The 9367-nt window shown below is 46.9% G+C and overlaps 1 pseudogene; it reads left to right on the top strand.

The window, feature by feature from the left end:
- The first annotated feature begins 5695 nt into the window (after positions 1-5695).
- LOC122545222 (perforin-1 pseudogene) lies at positions 5696-8209 on the top strand (annotated as a pseudogene).
- The last annotated feature ends 1158 nt before the right edge of the window (positions 8210-9367 follow it).

Below are 9367 nucleotides of genomic sequence, written 5' to 3'. Positions count from 1 at the left end.
GAAAGCTAATCGAGGGTTTCAATGTGGTTTATGTACTGAATAGCAGATATCTAGCTTTTAGTTATAGCTTGGAATCTTATCGAGTGAGTCAGGGTGGTTTCCACATGGAATAACAGATAGTCGGGACTGAGTTAAATAACTGGAATCTGTTCATGTTGTTCAGGGTGGTTTTTATGCAGAATAAAAGATGTCTGAGAGAGAGGCAGAGACTGAAATCTAATCGAGGGGTACAAAGTGTTTGATATATAAAATAACAGACTGATTTACAGACTGGAATCTAATTTTGAGGGGTTTGGAGCGGTTTGTAAACACAAAAGCTGAAACCCGGCTTGGGTGGGGTGGGGGTGGGGTGGGGTGAGTTACAGACTGTTATCTACTCAAGGTGTTCAAGGTGGTTTATGTACAGAAAAACAGATTCTTGGGAATGATATACAGACTGGAACCTAATTGAGGTGATCTGGGTGGTTTACATGTAGAATAACAGATAACCCAGCAGTGAGTTACTGACTTGAATCTTATCAAGGGGTTTAGGGTGTTATATGTACAGAATAACAGGTACCCAGGAGTGAACCAAAGGTTGGAATATAACAGAAGGTTTCATTGTGATTTCTATACAGAATAACACATATCTGGGAATGAGTTACCCACTGGAATCAAATCAAGGGGTTCAGGATGGTTTATAGACAGAATACCAGTGACCTGGGAGTGATCTACAGACTTGAATCTAATCGAGGGGTTCAGAGTGGTTCATACACAGAACAACACGTATTTGGGAGTGAGTTACCCACTGGAATCAAGTCAAGGGGTTCCGGATGATTTATAGACAGAATAGCTGGAACCGGGAAGCAAGTTACAGCCTGGACTCTAATCGAGGGACTCGGCGTGTTTAATATGTTCCAGATACCCAGGAGTGAGATACAGACTAGAATCTATTCCAGAGGTCAGATGGTTTATGTGGAGAATAACACATGTGTGGCAGTGAGTTACAGACTGGAATTGAACCGAGGTGCTCAAGGTGGTTTATACATAGAATATGAAGTTCCTGAGAGTGCCTTTCAGGATGGAATCTAATTGAGGAGTTCAGGATGGTTTATACACAGATTAAGAGATACTCAAGTGTGAGTTACGGGCTGGAATTTCATCGACTGTTTCGGGATGGCTTTATAAATAGAATAACAGATACCCTGGAGTGAGTTAGGGAAACTCGAATCTAAGCGAGATATTTAGGCTGGTTTATATATAGAATTCCAGGTTCCTGATAGTGAGTTACAGACTGGAATCTAATCGAGGGGTTCAAGGTGGTTATTATATAGAATAACAGATATCCGGGAGAGGGTCAGTCTGAAATGTAGTCGAACGTTTCAGGGTTGTTTTGATATAGAATAACAGATAGCCGGAATTGAGTAACGAGACTGGCATCTAATCGAGGCCTTCAAGGTGTTAAGAGAGGGAATAACAGATACTTGGGAGTGAGTTACAGACTGAAATCTAATTGAGGTGCTCAGAGTGTTTGAAAAAAGGAATAACAGGTACCCAGGGATGAGTTACACACTGGAATTAAATGAAGAGTTTCAGGATCATTCATAAAAACATTCACAGATGCGCTGGAGTGAGTTACAGTCTGAAACTAAATGAGGTGTTCAGGATGGTTTATATATAGAATAACAGATAACCCAGGAGTGAGTTACTGACTTGAATCTAATCGAGGGGCTTAGGGTGTTATATGTACAGAATAACAGATACCGGGATCGATCTACAGATTGGAATCTAGTCGAGGATTTCAGGGTGCTTTATGTACAGGATAACACATATCTGGGAGTGAGGCACTCACTGGAATCAAGTCAAGGGGTTCAGGATGGTTTATACAGTCTAGAATCTACTCGAAGGCCCTGACAGTTTTTAGACAGAATAATAGATACGTGGCAGTGAGTTACAGACTGGAATCTATTCAAGAAGTTCGGGGTGGTTTATATACAGAATACCACATACCGAGGTGTGAGTTACAGACTGGAATCCAGTCGAGATGTACAGGGTGGGTTACACAGAGAATAACAGGTATTAGTTACAGACTGGAGGGGTGCAGGATGATTTATACACAGAATAACAGGCTGGAATCTAAGGAAGGGTTTCAGGATCATTTATAAACAGAAGACCAGACACAGGGAAATGAGTTACAGAACGTAATCGAATTGAGGGATATGGGGTGGTTTATATGTAGAATAACAGTTACCCTGGAGTAAGTTGCAGACCGGAATCTAATCAAGGTGGTTTATATATAGAATAATAAATACCTGGGAGTGAGCTACAGACTGGATTGTAATCGAGGAGATCAGGGTGGTTTATATATAACATATAAAGGTACCTTTGAGTAAGTTACAGACTGTAATTATTTCGGCAGTTCAGTGTGGTTTACATACAGAATAACATTTTCTGAGGATTTAGTTATGGCCTTGAATCTGATTGAGAGGGGCAAGGCTGTTTGTATATCGAAAAACAGGGACCTGTGAGTGAGTTGCAGACTGGAATCTAATCGTGGGCTTTGGGATGGTTTAAAAAAAAAATTAACAACAGATTCCTGAGAGTTACTTACAGACTGGAATCTAATCTTGGGATTCATGATGATTTGTATATGGAATAACATCTAGCTGGGAATGAGTTACAGATGGGTTCAATGTGGTATCGGAGTAACAGATAACTCGGAACGAGTTATAGACTGGAACCCATTTGAGATGTTGAGGGTGCTCAATATACCCAATAACAGATAGCCAAGAGAGTGAGTTACAGAGAGGAACCGAATCGAGGGATTCAAATCAAATTAAACGAATTGTTCATCAACACTAAATTAGAGTTCACACTCTGCCCATAGTAGTATGTAAACCTATGAGATTTAGCAAACAGGGCTTCAACTGACACTTAAAATTTCATAAAGCTTTGAAAAACTCATAAATCTGTCAAATTAAGAAAACTAGCTTTAGCGACTTATGGAGTCTTAGACATCTACAGCGCAGAAACAGACCCTTCAATCCAACTCACCCACGCTGACCAGATATCCTAAATTAATCTAGCCTGAATTCCCAATGTCCTTCCAAACCCTTGCTATTCGAATAGCCATCCAGATGCATTTTGCATGTTGTAATTGTACCAGCCCCCACCACTTTGTCATTCCAGGCAGGCAGCAATCCTCTGTGCCTCAGGTCCCTTTTAAGTCTCCCTTTCTCACCTTAAACTTTATGCTCCTCGAGTTCTGGACTCCCCAACCTCAGGGAAAAGAACTTGTCTACTTGTCCTATTCATGCCCCTCATGACTTTATCAACCTTTCAGGTCACCTCTCAGCCATCTGATGCCCCAGGAGAAGCAACGCCGGCCTATTCAGCCTCTCCCTCTCGTTTAAGGACTGCACTCCCCATCAAAGCTCATAAATCTGTTCTGGTTCACACAAACATCATTAACACTCACTCAGGTTCGGACAATGCTGTTTACAGATTCGAATGAACCATTCCTGAGGAAGGGCTTATGCCGGGAAGGTCGATTCACCTGCTCCTCAGATGCTGCCTGACCTGCTGTGTTTTTCCAGCACCACACACCCTCGGCTCTGATCTCCAGCATCTGCAGTCCTCACTTTCTCCTAATGCTCTTAACAGCCGATTAATTGGTCATATTAAGCAAACGTATCTGCTCCGCCCATTTAAAATGCCACACTGACATTGAACGTCCACTCTCGAGATGGTCAATAATCTCTGGCCAGCCAGTGCTGCTGACATCCCATGAGTGAATTGAATAATTTTAGATGGCACTTTCTGGTAACAGTTCATAAACCTTTCAGATCTAGTGCGCAGGTCTTCACCAACAACTTAACAGAAAATTCTGCTGTGAAATCTCATAAATCTGTCAAATTAAGCAAATTAAAAACCCAGTTAAGAAGCTCACTATCATTCGCCATGGCTAGCACACACACATCTTCAATCCCCATTTCGGCTGGGAGAATGCACTTTTACAGCTCATAAAATTTCATAATAAGCAAACAGAGCATTACTAGTTACCTAAAATCCCACAGATTTAACAAAGAAGTCTTTCACTCACACAGAAAACGGCATAATACCTCTCTTGGCTCATAAATATGTGAAATTAAGTGAACAGATGGTAAATCTATCATATTAAGGAGACAGATGCCCATCACCCACTTACGAGAGCAAACCTCTTGAACAGTTCATAAACCTGTCAAGTTGAGCAAACGGAAAGTCAAAACTCACTTGAGATTGGACGCTGATTTCAACATCTTGTAAATCTGTTGAATTTCGCAACAGAAATTTACTGCCCACTAAAAGTAGCACGCAGATCTTGAAATCTCAACATTTGCCAAATTAAGCAACCAGAATTTCAACAGCCATTTGTGATTCCACCCGCCTTTTAACAGCTCTGGCATATGTGAAATGAAGTGGTCAGTCTATCAATACGCTTGTAAGATGGCATTCTAGCCGTATCAATTTACCCACGTTTCAGATTTAGCAAAACAAATGACTGACACACTTAAAATGCCATAATTCTTTAACAGCTCATACGTCTATTAAATTAAATAAATATTTGTTTTGTTTAGGGAGGTGAAGAGAAAGGCCCTGTATCGACTGCTGCTGCACACCGTCCACCTCTTCTCCCTCATCCACCGTCCGGACACGCCTTGGCGTGCCCATTTGCCACCGGGCGGTGGGGATCCCCAGTGGAGGGCTCTCTACGCGGGAGTCCTCCCCCTTTCTCTCGGGGATCTGGGGTGGAGGGTGCTGCACGCAGCAGTCCCCTGCAACCACAGATTGCGGTGGTTCACCGACTCCCAGCCCAACTGCTTGTTCTGTGGTGCTGTGGAGTCCGTGGACCACGTCTATATTGGGTGTGGGCGTTTGCACTCCCTTTTTGATTTCCTTAAAAACCTTCTCCTCTGGTTTTGGCTGCACTTCAGTCCCACGCTCCTGATCTTTGGGCACCCGGTACGGAGGAAGGAGGGCAGGTCTGAAGACCTCCTCGTGGGTCTGCTCCTGGGCCTGGCCAAACTGGCCATCAACAGGTCCAGGCAGCGGGCCGTGGAGGGGGTCGTTAAGGCCGACTGCCTGCCCCTCTTCCGCGGTTACGTTAGAGCCCGGGTGTCCTTGGAGAAGGAGCACGCGGTGTCGACCAACACCCTGGAGTTGTTCAGGGAGAGGTGGGCGCCGCAGGGAGTGGAGTGCATCATTTCTCCCTCCAATTCTATTTTGATTTAGTCCCTACCCTCCCCTTCACTGTTTTGATCACACAGCACTGCCCTTTGATATGAAGGGCAGTGTTTGTCACTGGCCACTCGGGTGTTTTCCTATCTTCCTGGTGGTGGAAATTGAATAAAGATTCGTGCACCTTGTGTCTTTCACTGTGTCTCACACCTGCACACACACACCATGGGTGCTGGGGACAAAATAAGCACTACCGCACTTAGGTGGTAGTGTGGGGGTTAAAAAGAAAAAAAAAGAAAAAAAAAGAAAGAAAAAAAAATAAATTAAATAAATATGAACATCAAATTCCATTTAAGAAGCATAGAATTACTCACACATCCATCATGTTTAACGCGCATCTATGTTCAAACTCCATTGAAGACAGGATAATGCACTTAACAGGTCATCAATCTGTCAGAGGTATCATTCAGGCGTTCATCATACATTTAATATAAAAAAATCTCTTACCAGCTCATAAATATGCCAAATTAAGCAAGCAGAACTTCGACACCTATACAAAATATCACACCTGTCTCAATCGCCTCTTAAATATGTCAAATAAAGAAAACAGATTTTCAAAATGTACATACAACAGCATATTTCATGACTTAATGGCTCATGTGTCACGTTAAGAAACAGATCTTCACCAACCACTGAAGGAATGATGCTGCTCATAAATCTGTCAAATTAAGATGTTCACTGTTATTCTTGCAGATTCGCTGTTGGACTCACCAGCGGAGCAAAATGCCAGATTGGAATTCACAACTGGGCACTCTTCTCTTTCTCTGCCTGCTCTTCCGGGGTGCCCTGAGTGCCTGCACCACGAGCACCACCGAGGAGTGCTGCAATGCCGGTTTTGTGCCGGGGGCGCGGCTGGCAGGGCAGGGCTATGACGTGGTGACCCTGCAGCCCAAGGGAGCCTTCGTCATCGACGTGAACACCTGGCGCACGGCCAACGGGAGCTGCACTCTCTGCGATAATGAGCTGCTCAATGGCGTGCGCCAACGGCTGCCCATCTCGCTGGTGGACTGGCGCACCCTGAGCTCCTGCCGGCGCTCAGTCTCCAGCCGGCTTTACCGATCGGCCGCAAAGCTGGCAGAGTCCGCCAGCTCCTCCATCACCAACAACTGGCACGTGGACCTCTCTGTGCAAAAGCCCGAAGTCGGTGTCAATGTGGTGCTGGCTGGATCCTATTCCAAGACGGTGGAGTTTGGCACCAGCCGCTCCCAGAGCGATCACTACAGTTTCGCCAGTCACCAGTTCCAATGCCTCTACTACCAGTATCGGGTGAAGGAAAAGCCCCTTCTGTCTCCCGATTTCCAATACTCTCTCTCCAAACTCCCAGCCAGCTCTGTTGGTCATGACAAGTACCCTTATCAGAAGCTGGTGGCTACCTACGGTACCCACTACCTCAAGTCAGTGGAGCTGGGTGGACGCTACAAGGACGTGACGGCTATTCGGACATGCGAGGCAGCATCCGAGGGCTATACCACCGAGGAGGTGAAGGACTGCCTGTCGGTGGAGGCCAGTGTCACGGTGGGCCTGACCACCACATTTTCACCGGGCTACAAGCGATGCCAGGAGAAGGCGCGCTCCATGAAGCACCATGACAACTTCCACCAGGCCTTCAGCGACCGGGAGACGGAGGTGATGGGAGGCCGGGCCCGGCAAGGGGCCGACCTCTTGTTCTCCGGGGATGGCATGGCCTTCGCCCGCTGGATGGACAGCTTGCTCGCCTCCCCGGGCCTTGTGCGCTATGCCCTGGCACCGCTGCACCACCTGCTGCCCGCTGGCGACCTCAGGCAGAAGAACCTGCGGCGCTACATCAGTGAGTACATCATGGATAATGCCCTCTCCCAGAAATGTGGAGCGGGTTCTCGGTGCCCTCACGGGTCCTACCGTGATCCGCGCCAACCCTGCTCCTGCCTGTGTCGCGAGGACAGCCGTGTGGACCGCAACTGCTGCTCCAAGATGAAGGGACTGGGCCACCTAGTGGTCACTGTCCAGGAGGGCCGGGACCTCTGGGGGGACGTCTTCTCGGGCACCGACAGCTTCGTGGTGTGGTCAGGTACGGCCAGGCGCAGGCCAGGACCTCGGTGATCTCAGGCAGCAACAACCCCAGGTGGAACGCCAAGCTGGACCTTGGCCAGGTCAAGGCAGAGAGCGGGCACAAGCTGAGCATCGGGGTCTGGGACCAGGACGACATCAGCAGCAATGACCTCCTGGGCAAGTGCCAGGTCAGACTGACTTCCGGCAACCACTGCGAGGTCTGCTACCTCAAGTCCGGCAAGGTGACCTATGCCTACACCTTCACCTGCGGCCTGCACCTGGGCGTTGCCACCTGCCAGGATTACACGCCTGGTCCTGGCAGTGTGCCCTTCACCACTGCCCTGGGTGGAACCAACCGCACCCTCCTTCTTAACACACACTTCCCTAACACCCGCTCCAAATCGCCAATCCCCATTATCTAATTCCCCTTACCTTTACCTCCGACAGTGTCCTTCCCGGACTGTATCCTCACTATCCCCATTGCAGCATTGTAAGCGCCGTCTATGCCATTACATTGAAACGCTTTGAAGGCTTTTTCCAACCGTGCAAGCAGCTCATTGCACAAGAAGATGCATTTGTATAATCTTTCACTTTCTCAATAAATCTAACTTTGTGCATTTAGCCTGTTTTATGTGATCTGTCTGCACGGTCACACTCAGTCAGCGAGCTTGTGGAGTGCTGTGGGGCTGTACATAACGGGCATTGTGGGGTAAAGGAAAAACTGTCTTTGCACAATTACACTTAAAAGAAAAGGCAACTATTAAGACATTGGTTACAACGGATGAATTTGAACCCAGGACAAATTAAGCTGTGATACATTGGTGCAATAGCTGGTCAAGGATCAGCTTAACTTCCTCACGAACATAGCAATATCTAGGAAAAAGGTACATTGGGGAAAATGGGCAGATGCTTGCCCCCATAGTGATTGCATAGAGCGGGAGTGAAATGGAAGGTTTTTCAGTGCATTACATGAGCATAGAGCAGGAGCGAGCTGGGAGGGGATTTGCTCCCTTGGCTTTGTGTGGGATGAGGGTGAATGTGAAGGGAGTTGGGGCTATTTGGTATTGGTAGACTGGCGTTGGAAGCAAAGTGGCTTCAGACCATGGGGTTTGCGAGGTGTGGGAGTGAACTGGAATGGGTTGGAATCCGTTGGGATTAGAGTAGTGTAGGCGTGAACGGGAAGGGCTTTGAATTCATTGGTATTAGCATAGTAAAAACAGCAAAGAGGAATGGGATTGGGTCTATTGGGATCGTGTAGAATAAGAATGCACAGGAAGGAGTTTGGGTTAATTGGGATGATGTTGAATTGGAGTGAGCAGGAAGTGATTTGGGTCCATTGGGATTACGTAGAATTGGAATGATCAGGAATGGGTTTGGGTCCATTGGGATTGTGCGGAGTGAATGAGAACGGGAACGGAACAAAAGCCAAAGTTGCTGGAATAGCTCAGCAGGTCTGGCAGCATCTGTAAGAAGACATCAGAGTTAACATTTTGGGTCTCGCGATCCTTCCTCAGAACTGGAAGTCGTTTGTGTCCATTGGGTAGGAGTGAACGGGAAGGGGTTTTGGTCAGATGGGATTGTATAAAGTGGGGGTGTGAGATTTAAGTGCTTTGGATCCTTGGTGATTGTGTCGCCTGGGAGTGAATTGAAAGGGGATTGGGTGCATTGGGGTTGTGCAGGATGGGAGAGAATTTGACCCTAACCTGCACAACTTTGGCTTGTGGGACAAAACTGGAGCGCCCAGAGGAAACCCACACAGACACGGGGAGAATGTGCGACCTCCATACGGACAGTCGCCCAAGGCTGGAATCGAATCCGGGTTCCTGGAGCTGTGCGGCAGCAGTACTAACCATTGAGGTTACATCACGGAGAAAGGCCCCATTTCGCTGTACTTGGCCCACATTCTTCTCAACCTTTCCTAGCTATGTATTTGTCCAAATGCCTTTAAAATGATGTTAATGAACCTACCTCAACCACTTCCACTGACAGCTTCTATGTAAAACAAAACAGCCCCTTGGGCTCCCTTTTACTCTTTCCCCTCTAACCTTAAACTGATGTCCACTCGTCCTCGATTCCCCAACCC

The sequence above is a fragment of the Chiloscyllium plagiosum genome, unplaced genomic scaffold, assembly GCF_037043375.1.
Source record: "Chiloscyllium plagiosum isolate Xiang-an unplaced genomic scaffold, Cpla_swu_hap1 HiC_scaffold_41, whole genome shotgun sequence".
In the NCBI taxonomy this organism is placed as follows: Eukaryota; Metazoa; Chordata; class Chondrichthyes; order Orectolobiformes; family Hemiscylliidae; genus Chiloscyllium; species Chiloscyllium plagiosum.
Note: the sequence above shows the minus strand (reverse complement) of the source record. Positions and strands in the feature narration are given on the sequence as shown.